The sequence below is a fragment of the Martes martes genome, assembly GCF_963455335.1.
Source record: "Martes martes genome assembly, chromosome: 13".
NCBI lineage: Eukaryota > Metazoa > Chordata > Mammalia > Carnivora > Mustelidae > Martes > Martes martes.
Window position 1 is genome coordinate 17,393,977 of NC_137901.1, and position 12,836 is coordinate 17,406,812.

Sequence of the window (12,836 nt, forward strand, 5' to 3'; positions counted from 1 at the left end):
TGCGCACCGTGGCTAAGCGGAGCCAAGCCGAGGCGACCCTGGGACTTCAGAACCCTAAGGCACACAGAATGTCCCTTCTTGAAAATTAATGGCATTTTCCTCTACATGTTCGTGCCAATGCTGAAAGGAAGGACATTCAAGGAAATGAGGAAATCCTGGATACTAGTGTTTAAATAATTGCTCAGTTGGCCTCTGGGAGGAATGAGGTCCTGAGGGGCAGGAAACAGCAGTTCAGGTCCAAGGGACTGAGCCCCATCCGCATTCACACCCCCACCAAAAGCTTGTGGCTCTAACAGTCCTGTCCTAGATCAACCACAGCGACCCCTTTGACCTCCCCTCAATTTAAAAACCGATCCAACACATATCCAACAGCAAAACATGCTTCTCCTACTCTCTATTTTAACCCATGTCTCCAACAGGTTAGGGAGGCCGATGTAAAAATCATTCTATTATCCGAAGGTCTAAGCTAGATCACTGTGGCCCCTCAGCCCAAACCGCGACCAGTATACGAACTTGCAGCTCGAGTCAGAGGAGGTTTCTGACCCAAATTCCTTGTAATGTCCCACTTCAGGGCCAAGAACATGCACACGCCCACTTCTAAGAGTCATAAATGTTGAGGGAAAAAATAGGCACTTAACTCAGCCAGAAGTCTTTTTCTTTAATGCTTCCTTTTAAAAGGCAATGCTTTCTTAAAATGGAATTCAGAGGCTGCTTAGGATACTACTCTCTGATAGGACCGACAATGGCAGGAGCCCCCCGGCCCCCCATCAATGCCATGCTTCGAGAGACCTTCCATGGGAGGGGGAGTCCCAGAGCCCCGCTGGGGCCAAGAAGCTGCCGTCACCATCTGGTGGTGGCTCTGGCACAGTGCAGTCACGAGCCCCACACCACCTTCCACCCATCCTTCCAGAGGTGGCGGCAGGTGGGCATTCCTGCTTTGGTCACTCAAGGACAACCCTGGTTCTTTCTTCCCCAGCACATCATCCTCCCCACCTTCCTTCTTCTCCATGGACTTTTGAACAAGTTACTCATTACAAGGGGGAGGTTAAAAGTTCTGTTCCTCCCTCTCATTTCTGTCTCCCATCCAACGCCTGGTTATTTGGTTACAAAGAATAAAGTCCCCAAGACAGAGAAAAGAGAAGCAAAGAGCCAGTATGTTCCCAAAACATAACAGCCAAGGGCCGCCTGGAAAAGATGAGGTAGGCAACTCTACCACGAAAAGGAGCCAGCGGAAGGCCCGGGACAGGATGAAAAAGAAGCAGGCTTTGAGCTGGGCCCTGGCCAGTAAGCAAGATTCAGGTGGGTTCAGGGAAGTTGTTCTGTATGGCCGGAGGGCAGAATGGGCTGGAAAAATCAGGTCACAAAGAGTGGCCAATCAGGTAACACCTGAAAAAAATGCTCCTAACCCCTTCACTCCTCCAAAGACTTCATCGATCTCTGGGGGAATATATTTAGGTCCAGGAGGCTCCCAAAAGCAGGTGACCGCCTCAGGAAAAATATGCCAGAGGAAGTGAGGGCCACGGAGAAGACACTGCAAAACTCACCTTCAAAAGGCATCACTGGGATATGTCCTAAAAGGGTATTAGGGATTCCTAAGCAAGTGCCCGGGAAGATAGTACATATAGGTTTCACGGGCAGCTGAGAAAGGCCTGGGTGACCAGATGTGTCACAGCTGGCACAGCCTCCTTCTATAATAGCAGCAGCTGCTTGGGGGAGAAAGGAAGATGCCTTACTTCTGCAGAAAGGAACTTTCAGGACTTTATCCTACGTCAAATGTCCTTCCTGTTTTACCCACATCACCTCAACAGGTTATCTGCAGCAATCACAAAGTTAACTACCTAGCCAGAATGTAGCTTTATCTTCCGCAGGTGCACCTCAGAGACATTCCAGGTTCATTCCAGACTGCCACAAGACGGCAAGTATTGAAATAAATGGAGTCAAATGAATTTTTTGGTTTCTCAGTGCATATACAAGTTCTGTTTACACTACACCATAGTCCATAAGTACGTACAATTAAAAAAAAATATGCACGTCCCTAAGTTAAAAATACTTTATTGAAGGGTGCCTGGGTGGCTCAGTCCATTAAGCGTCTGCCTTCAGCTCAGGTCATGATCCTGGGGTCCTGGGATCGAGTCCCGGAGTCGGGCTCCCTGCTCAGTGGGGAGTCTGCTTCTCCCTATGCCTCTGCCCCTGACTCGTGCTCTCTCTCGCTCACTAATAATTACATTCCTCAAAAAATTTTTTAAAAAATACTTTGCTGCTAGGAAGCACTAATCATCATCTAAGCTTTCAGGGAGTCATAACCATGGCTCACAGATCACCGTAACAAATGTAGTAATGAATGAGTCTCAAGTATTCTCAAGTATTGGGAGAATGACCAAGACATCGACACAGAGACACACAGTGACCGAACACTGCTGGAAAAACAGCACCAACGGCCTGGCTTGATACCAGGGTCATTAAGAACCTTCACTTTGTGTTAAGCAGCAGTATCTATAAAGCAAGGTATATGCCTGTACTAGACTAATTCAAGAGGTCTATTTCAGTATTTCTTCCAATCAAATGTACACTCTCATACATAAAGTAACTCACCAGTATTACAATTAGCTCTTTCCTAAACGTTTCCATTTATTATAACTGGCAGGAAGATAACATGAGATAAAACGCTTTTATCAAGAAATACAGTCCACATGGGGCGCCTGGGTGGCTCAGCCGGTTAAGCCTCTGCCTTCAGCTCAGGTCATGATCTCAGGGTCCTGGAATCGAGCCCGGTGTCAGGCCCTGGGTGGCTCAGCGGGTTAAGCCTCTGCCTTCAGCTCAGGTCATGATCTCAGGGTCCTGGAATCGAGCCCAGTGTCAGGCTCTCCGCTCCACAGGGAGCTGCTTCCCCCTCTCTCTGCCCGCCTCTCTGCCTGCTTGTGATTTCTGTGTCAAATAAATACATGGAGTCAAGAAAGAAAGTCAGTCAGTCCACATATACTCCCCCCAACCCATGATAATGCCCTTGCTCTCCTGTCAGTCACTTTACTTTAGAAACCTCGCTAACCATCCCAGGCACGCCCCCCAAGGCCCCACAGGCCACACTGCGTTGTGTTTGAACAGGACAGTATCCAACTTAAATACTGATTCGTTAAAACAGTCAGAAATGAAGCACGCGGGCAGGGAGACAAATCTGTGCATTAGCGCATCCGCCCTTTCTAAATATCTGGAAATCGATGCCCCATGTTCAAGGGCCATGCTGAGCTCAAATTAGCAGCTGATGACAAATTCCTGGAGGCCCCAGACCCTGTGTTCTCTGGCTCCCGGCACGCCACCTTGGACACAAGGAGACAGCTACTAAGTTCCACTGAGAGGCAGGTGCAAGCCCCTGGGAGCGGCACCCCCACAAACGAACCCAACCAAGAGCCCGGAGCTTCGCGTTCGGCCAGGCAGGAAACGAACGACCCGGAGCGCGTCAGGCAGCCCGGGGGAAACCATTCCGGCGAGCAGGCCAGTGTCAAAGGGCTGACGTGAATCACTTACACTGGATCGGCCGGGAGTCCGGAGACCTGCAAACTAACTGTAATGACGCCAGGAATACCTTCTTCACTTGACTGAAGGCACCCTAGCATCTTCACCTTCCTGAAATCAGCAAGTCGCTCACAGTAAAGTAGCAGAGGAACGTGCCCTCCCTGGTCCCCTCCTGCTGTACCGTCATCAGGCACCTGACTCGCCGTCCGCAGGGCTGAGGACTGGGAATCACCTGGGATCCTGAGCACGAGTTCAATCTCTCGATCCCCAGGATGCTCGTACGTAAGGCACAGTCCCTTGTCCTGCGATCTCACGATCCAGGTTCACATGTTTAGGAACCCAGGCTTAAAAACCCAGCTCAGATGCTGTCTCATCAGCAAGCCGCTTCCATATATCAAACAACCCATGCTGGGGCTTCTGGGATGAAGGGTCGACCTCCCCCTGCCTATCCAGGTCTTCCTTTCTTGAAGCCTTCAACATCCGTGTGTCATCCGTGCACACAATTCAGCAATTAGCTTGTACACTAAGTTCTAGATTCACCTTATTGGTTTTTTTTTAAGGTTGTATTTATTTATTAAAAAGAGCGAGCAGGAGAGAGAACACAGTGGGGGGAGAGGAAGAGGGAGAAGCAGGCTCTCTGCTGAGCAGAGAGCCCGATGCGGGGCTCAATCCCGGGACCCCAGGATCATGACCGGAGCCGAAGGCAGATGCTTAACCAACAGAGCCACTCAGGCACTCCTAATGTAATTATTTTCTAATGAGCCCGTCTCACCAATAAACCTTTTAGCTAGAGAGTTAAGGCCATTGTCTTCCTTAGTCATTTACCAATTACCCTGGAGCCAGTCTTCTGATAGCCTCAGCCCAGGGCTGCCAAACCCAAGTAAGCAGAATTAGAGTCTGAACTCAGAAAAGCAGCCACCATCACAGGGCCTTTGGGCTCAAAGTCTCACTTCCTTTAACACCATTCTGAACAAGCTTCATTATTCAGCCTCCCATTGCAAAGATCGCGCTTCTCACCTTCCATAAAGTGCAGTGAACTGCACTGTGGCTTCTGCTAGAAAAATCCAAACATAACAAGGAAAAGAGAAAAGTACTCACTGATACAAATGGCAATTAAAAACCTCACCCGTGGTAATTATCAGTGGTCCACTCAGCAACTGGGTTTGTCAGATTAAGCTCTTTTTATCATTGCTTTAATTCTCTTGAAGAACCAAGAAGATGGATTTAAACCACAGGGCAAAAGGTCTCTGGTGAGGTTCAAATCACAGGTTCTCACACTAAAGAGGCAATTCTATTTATTGTTGTTGTTGTTGTTTATTTTAAAGATTTTACTTATTTATCTGACAGACAGAGATCACAAGTAGGCAGAGAGGCAGGCAGAGAGAGAGGGGGAAGCAGGCTCCCTGCTGAGCAGAGAGCCCAAAGCCGGGGCTCGATCCCAGTACCCTGAGACCATGACCTGAGCCAAAGGCAGAGGCTTTAACCCACTGAGCCACCCAGGCACCCAAGAGGCAATTTTATTTGCTAAAACTGAAACATTCCCAATGTTTACAAAAGCAATGTAGATTCTTCACAGGAAAATTACACACACACACACACACACACACACACACACACACACACAGGAAGGAAATGAACACCCAGGACTCCCCTTCTCTAACACTATTAACACGTCGGCACGTTCCTACCCTTTCAGATCACCCGTATTTCTGTTTATGTGCAGGTTTCTTACAAAAAGATGGGAACAAATTATACAAGTCAGTCTGAAACTTACTTTTTCATTGGATAGGTTTCCACTGTCCTCACGTACCTTCATCATTTCTAATTAAGGTTTCGTACTGTTCCATCTCAGGTATCTACTACAAATGGACTATGTCTGATTGTTTGAACTCTATGTTTGAACATTATGATAAACGTTGCTTTGTAGGGGCCAAGGGAAGGCTGTACCCAAATATACTGCTTTGACATGAAGATCGTTTTGAGTTACAAAGCAATGAAGGGGCGCCTGGGTGGCTCAGTCGGCGCGAAGCATCTGCCTTCAGCTCAGTTCATGATCCCAGGGTCCTGGCATTGAGCCCTGCGTTGGGTTCCCTGCTCAGTGGGGAGTCTGCTTCTGCTTCTCCCTCTGCTGCTCCCTGCCCCCCTGTGTGTGCTCTCTCTCTCTCAAATAAATAAAATCTTAAAAAATAAAAATAAATGAAAAGCAATCAAAACCCTGTAGATTGAGAAAAGCTCTTTACCTCCCCCTACAACTACCTAAAAAGAATTCAGGTAGAGGACCTGATCCAGGAAGAACGCGATCATCATACACAACCACATTACTCTGTGACCTGGGTTGGTTTAGTGGACAGGGAGCAACCCAACAAGGCCTGTTTGATCAAATCCTCTGTGTCCCATGGTTTCTGAGAGGTCCACCAAACACGTGTTTACCAAACATTTATTGTTTTTCCTCTCCCTGTGAACAGCAGTCCCTCCCTTTGAAGTCCCAGAACCCCACCCCCAGCCCCTTCTCCTTAGTTCAGAAGGACACATACACCTCATTGTGTCCGTCTCTGGAATTTCCATGTCTGTGTGAATTCCCCTCACTTACCCTACTAAATTTAATTTTCTCCTGTTAATCTGTCTTATGCCAGTTTGATTTTTAGTCTGGCTAGCAGGACCCTGAAGGCAACAGGACATTCTCGCTCCCCAACAGCTTCGTCTATAGCAATTTAATTCTTTGAATATATATGTAAAATATAAATATTTTATAGTACATATACTGCACATATATATCCTTAGGACATACATATAAGGATATATACATATAAGGATATAATACACACCTAACTCTTTTCTTAGAAGGAGTTCCTTCTGAAGTATGTTAGCTATGTCATCAGGCATGCACATTTATATTGTTAACAATAATATACTTACTACAGAAAATTTAGAAAATATAAAAAACAACCACCAAAAAAAAAAAACCTGGTAATCCTACCACCCTGATATGTTAACATTTGACTGTGAGCCAGCCCATTTCAAGCACTTCTATGTGTGTATGTCCTCCTTTTTCCCAATTTTAGAAAAATTTTACCTAAAGCAACACTTGGTTTTATTGCGAGTTTTAATTTTAAGAGAGTTCCATATAAAAATATTCAATTTACCTATTTAAATTTAATAGCATGAATCAAAACTTTTACTCAGGAAGTCCTCTTGTGGACCAAAAGAACGCCAACATCAAAGCAGGTTAGTAAACACCTTATCTGTTATCTTCCCAGGAGACAGTATTTTATGCTGCCCTGAGGACCCATGGGCTAGAGGAGATTCTATATGCAAAAGGGGAAAAGAGGTCTACGTGCTTGCAAGCAGTTCTACAAATATTTGCATGCCCCAAGGTACCATCTAGTTTTAAAATTACGGTTTCCTGATTTCCACACAGACATGTGAAAGATCCTTAGGTCATCTTAATACACTTCTATCATTATCTGATTGTTCCAAAATATTGCCCGCATGCCTGCTGAACTGGTTTTCTGGTTCTTCTTGTTTCTGAGATCCTCTGAGGTCACCTGAGAGGGTCACAGAAGGCTGACAGTCACCTCCTGAAGCTTGAGTGCACACTACAAAATTAAGGACACTTCAGTTCTCCTGTGTGGCCCATGCGGAGGGACAACGAGGAAGCAAGGAAGGACAAAGGTGGGAAAAACAAAACAAAAACAAACAAACAAAAAACAACAGGAAAAGGCCCAGAGGAGAGAAGATCTCAACTGCCCCTCCCACAGCCCCAGGAAGGCGGACTTCGCTCTTTAAGATTATTGCCTTCAACATCACACACTTGCTACTAGTTACAACCTATGGGCTCATGGAAAGAAAAGAGCCAAAACCCATGGCTACAGAGATGACCCCAGGCTAACCAGAATGTGGTCAAGGCCCACGTAACCCCATTTTACACAGTTTGTGCCAGGAACTCGACAGCTGCTCGTAACGGTCAGGTGTACCTGTGCTGAACTTGGCCAGCCAGCAGCAGGGTCCAAAACTCAAACCAGTCCAGCGGACAGGCTAAAGGTGCCTGGGGGCAGATCGAGAGTTCCAAGACCTACCAATTCATATTCACTTTCACCCAAGGTTCACTGCTTAGAAGTCCCACCTCCCAGGGCTGTATAATTTCAAGGACTCCTGTGTGAAGGTCAAACCTGTCGTTTGGGTTTTGGTCAGAATGCAGAGATGTACCCCCCAGAGCATTCCAGGACTTGGGGGGTGGGGGGCAGTTCAGGTGGGGAACAAGCCAGAGGGTGCTGAACTTTTAAAGACAAAGGATCCTGGTGCCTTTCAAACAGCAGGCCAGGCAGATAGAGAGAAGGGCTTTATAAAGTCTAAAAATAGGTACTTGCAGCAGAATGGTTTCTTTCGAGAACAATTTTAAAGATTCCCAGGAGGTGTCAGGTGTTGAGTAAATATCAGAGGAGGATAAAGGCTTTCTGAGCTGAGCTGCTGGGGAATTGCAAAGCCTGTGAGAGGGATTCCTTTGCTTTTGCCTGGCACCCCAGACAGGTGAAATAAAAGTCTTTTGTTCCCCTCCCTGCTGTATGACAAAGGGGCCTGGAAGAGAAGGTCAAAGCTTGGCTTCAGAAGCAGGAGAACACTGCAGAAAAACAACTCCGGGCTTCTATCTGGGGGCAGGAAGAACCCTGCACTGTTTCCATTAGGAAAACATTGAATGAATGAAGCCCCTGAAATTCCAACAATAAATAGAGATCTGCAGTAAGTCCAGATTAGTTATCCATCCTACAGACCTAAGTATGCATTAACTCAACTTCCATTCAAAACTAGGTGCCGGAGACCAGTGGGCTCATCCCTGCCCAGAACAGTGATGGGGACCTCACCACCACCACCGTGCTGGTGAGGGTTCTGGGGCCGGAGTCAGGGAGTTCCCTGGGTCGCTGAAACACAAACCAGGCCACAGACAGGAAGCAAATGCCCTAACGCGGCCTCTGTCTGCAGCTCGGAGGCCCAACATGAATGTAATGTACAGCCTGGCTTGAGAACACTGGTTCCAGGGGCTCTGAGCGCGAATGTCCTATGTGTACACTTCGACTTACATCTCTTTTCCCCCGGCAGGTTAGTGATGAGAGGGAGAGACCATGTGCCCCGTGGGGTGGCCCGCACACGGGATGTGGGGCACAACTCTGGCTGGACCACGCACCCGCAGCGAACGCCTCTTTGCCCCACTCCATTTTGAACACCAATTAGCTCACTGCCAAGGGCCCGTCTTTGCCTCAGAAGACCTCTTAAAACCCCTACTACGCTGCTCTCTCTGGCTTAAATGGGAGCAGCAGAGCTGCAGCCCAGAGAGAAAGCAGACGCCACGCACAGCCCCCATTCTCTGGAAGGCAGCAACGTGGCTGCCAGGATGGACCGGCCCCTTCCTGGTCTCTCCGCCATGAGCTCAGACCACAGACGAAGGAATCCCACAGTGAGGGGCAGGGAGTGAGGGTTTTCTGCCTGGTTAACGTGGCTTCCAGAACAGAAGTTCTGTCTTCTTCATGAAAAGAGGAAACAGCATTTAATCATCTCTGAGTACCACCAACACTGATTTCTATCTCAAGTGTCTGGCAATTTGATTTTTATAGTTAATCTTACAAAGTACGTAAGAGAACACAAAAGTCTCAGGACGTGTGGGAAGGAAAACCAAAGTGGGTCCTACTTTCCACGCCATTCATCTACTATGAAAAACATTAAGTAAAATGCTCATTCGTAACGAAGTGTACTGAACTCAAATCTTTGCCCCATCATTTTCAGATTTTAAATTTCTTTGTAACTCTTCTGATTTACAAGAACCCTAACAAAAGACAAAAAGACGGGTTTCTCCTAACTCCCCTTCTGCGGCTCCCACTGTTGGTGCATCTCTACCTGCTGATTCTCCCCAGAAGCTTCGTTCCCGCCCCCTCCCCCACCTCCCCAATCTGGTGGAGCAACTTTCCTGGGGAATGAGTGCAGAAAGCCAATGCCCAAGACGAGCACAAACCCAAACCAGTCATCCTAAGTCTGCCCGGGGTTCCCGCAGGTCCCTCTGGAGCCCCCCTCATGGGAAGCCAGCAACCGCTGACCATGGAGACCGCAGCCAGAGGCGGGGAACGGAGTGCTTTCTAGAGCCCTCAAGGCACTGTGCCCGTCCTTCCTACGTGGGGGTCCTGGCCACCATCTGCTGCGTCCGTTCTTTCCAAGCTTGCGTCAGCAATCAGCCTCTCACACGGAGGCAGGCCTGGCGGCGTGCAGACCTCTCAGCCTGGAAGTGAAGCACCAGGAATCAGAATCTTTCACGATGCCAACATCCTCAGGGACCTGCTTCATTTTCTGGTGGTGCGAGCGGCTCCTTCCAGTCGGGGGATGGGCGGGGGGGTGCGGGGGGGGGGGGGCTGTCAACACTGCAGCCCAGCCGAAGCTCACTGCCAAGAGCTTCACTTACGGGCAGGGGCGCAGGGTCTCTGTGCCCAACAACCTTGGGTCAGACTCCAGCTCTGCCACCTCAGACAAAGCACTGAACCTTTCTGACCCACGGTGCTCCTCGCCTGGAAAATGCAAATCACGCCTACCTCTGAAGATGGCTGTGAGGACTCCGATATGATTACCACAGACAAAACCGCAGGAGGTCTCAGACTCTGCTGCTTCCTTTGTAAAATGCCAGCGACAAAGATCTGCTGGGGAACCCAACTGCAGAAAGGCAGGCGGGAGGGGCTGTGAGTCATAGAGCCCAGGCCTGTTCTATCATATAAATGAGAGGGCTACTCCACGATGGGTCAACATATGGAACATTCCATTCCCCTGCTTCCAGGTCAGGGGTGACCCAATGAAAGGCAAGCCCCAAACTTTGCCGGAGCAGCCCTTTCTCTGCTGGGAATGAAAACCCAGCTAGAATAAAACCAGCAGAAAAAGTAACTGAGGGGAGAGGGAAGGTGGGAGCAGAACCAACGCTGCTGTTCCAACACAGGATCCCGTGGGTGTGATGAGCACTTCTGACTGCCTCAAGAGGGGATGCATGGGGGGCTCCTGGGGGGCTCAGTTGTTATGTGTCTGCCTTTGGCTCAGGTCATGATCCCAAGGTCCTGGGATTGAGCCCCACATCGGGCTCCCTGCTCAGCGGGGAGTCTGCTTCTTCCGTCCAGCTCCCCCTACTTGTGTTCCCTCTCTCACTCTCTCGAATAAATAAAATCTTTAAAAAAAAAGAAAGAAAGAAAAAAAGAAAGAAAGAAAGAGGGATACACAGACAGAGTTGGGAAGGCTGGTCTCAGCGTAACAGTCACTGGTCATTTTTTTTTTTTTAAGATTTATTTATTTACTTATTTGACAAAGTTCAGAAGCAGGCTCCCCGCTGAGCAGGGAGCCCAATGCGGGGCTTGATCCCAGGACCCTGACATCATGACCTGAGCTGAAGGCAGAGGCTTAACCCGCTGAGCCACCCAGGCACCCCATGGCACTGGTCATTCTGAAAAGCGCTCCCATACCAGGAATACTTCCCCAGCTAGAAGCTCTACCCCTTACATATCCTCCAACAGGGACAGCTTGCCACTTCCTCACTCTCCTGCCAACATATTCTGAGATCAAATCTTCCTTCCCCTGCAGCAGAGCTGACCCACGGTGGTATGTCAGTTCCTGGTGCCTCATACAGTGATGCAGTATCTCCACCCGGGCTCGGAACCCACCAGGATCTGTGTGCTTCTGTCTACCACCACCCATGTTGGTCCAGGATCACTTATTGACTCCATATGCTGTTCAAGTTTGATTTTTTGGCAACAGGGTATTTGACAATGGTAGTCCGTTGGGTTAACTGCGATTTCTTTTCCTACTAGTGAGATGAGCTGCCACTGTATGTGTGGCTGTCACGGACACTCCCTTCTCTGAACTGCCTGTACCCTCTGATCGTTTTTCAATTAGGTTACTAGTCTTTTTAGTGATTTGTAGATCATTACGTATTAAGCAAATTAGCTCTTTCTCTGTGACAGAAACTGGCCTTATTTCCCCCAGTTTGCCTCCCTTTTAACTTCATGGCCTATTTTTTTTTTTGCCATGCATACATTTTTTTTTTAAAAGACAAATTCATCAACCTGGTGATTTATAATTTCTCTCATTTTTTGTTGAGATGAGACTGTAAATTAAAAAAAAAAATTCTTGAGGTTTGCGGACATTATTAGCTTTTAAATATTTTTTTAAGTTTCTTTCTTTCTTTCTTTCTTTTTCTTTTTTTCCAGTAATCTCTACACCCAGTGGGGAGCTTGAACTCATGACCCCTAGGATCAACAGTCACATGCTCCTCTGACTGAGCCATCCAGGAGCCCTGAGCACTGTTCGCTGTCGTGTGTTTATTGTGGGAAAGGTACTATTCCTTTTGAAACCTGGTTGCAGGGACCCCTGCTCACTCCGAGCTCAGGAGCAGAAGACTCACAGCAAAGCGAGTCTCACCGGGGGCACTGATGCGTGTCATCTCGCCCCCGGGTCTTAGCACTGTCAAGGCCTCCCTGCCGTTCCAGTGGCATCTAGCAAAACCTGTGCTCCTTGCTGAACTGCACCCCCACACTGACCTCTACTACAGGTGCCTTGAGATCCAGGGCCATCATCAGGGACCATCACTGATCGGAATTACTGGTGCCACACAAACTGCAAGCAAACACGGCACACTACCCTGTCTCCCTGGCGGGGTGCCATGCTGCTTTGGGAGAAAGGTGAGCAGGGCTTAGCAAAACGACACCTCCTCGTATCCAAACAAAAAAAACAAGACTCCATGAAAAGCATTTCTGGAATACAGGACATTACCCTGTCAGAGAAACTCTGAAAACTGACTCGGCCCTTCTTGGAAACTTCTTGGGCCACCACCCCACGACCCAACAAGCCCCCGAGAGGATGCTGGCAACACTTCCAGCGAGGCCTCAGCCCCACATTCACCACCATCCTGGAAGGCTTCTGATGAACAACAAAGGGCAGGAAAGCCCTGTGAGAGGGGGAGACCGCTATGAAACCTCGGGACCACCTTCTTGCGAGAGTAACTCCCCAGTATGGCAGCTCATGAGGCCACGGGACCCACCAAGCCTCCATCTGGAAACCCCTTCTACCAACACAGCCAATCCCGGAGGCCACAAGGCACACGCCCACCTCCTTCAGGTAGTTGTTGCTGCTTTTATTTATAACTGATTTCTTTCTATCAATGAACTTGGACCTCTTTCGGCATCAGAAGGTGACATGAATTCAAAGGGAGTGAGGTTAGAAGTACAATAAAAAATATATATATATCTAGGTTAAAAAATGTTTCTGCCAGGGTGCCTGGGTGGCTCAGTGGGTTAAAGCCTCTGCCTGCGGCT

General features: G+C 48.4%; 1 protein-coding gene across 3 annotated transcripts in view; it reads right to left on the reverse strand.

Moving 5' to 3' along the window:
* Positions 1-12,836, reverse strand: part of NEDD4L (NEDD4 like E3 ubiquitin protein ligase) — a 335,730-nt gene that overhangs the window by 200,195 nt on the left and 122,699 nt on the right. The window lies entirely within an intron of this gene.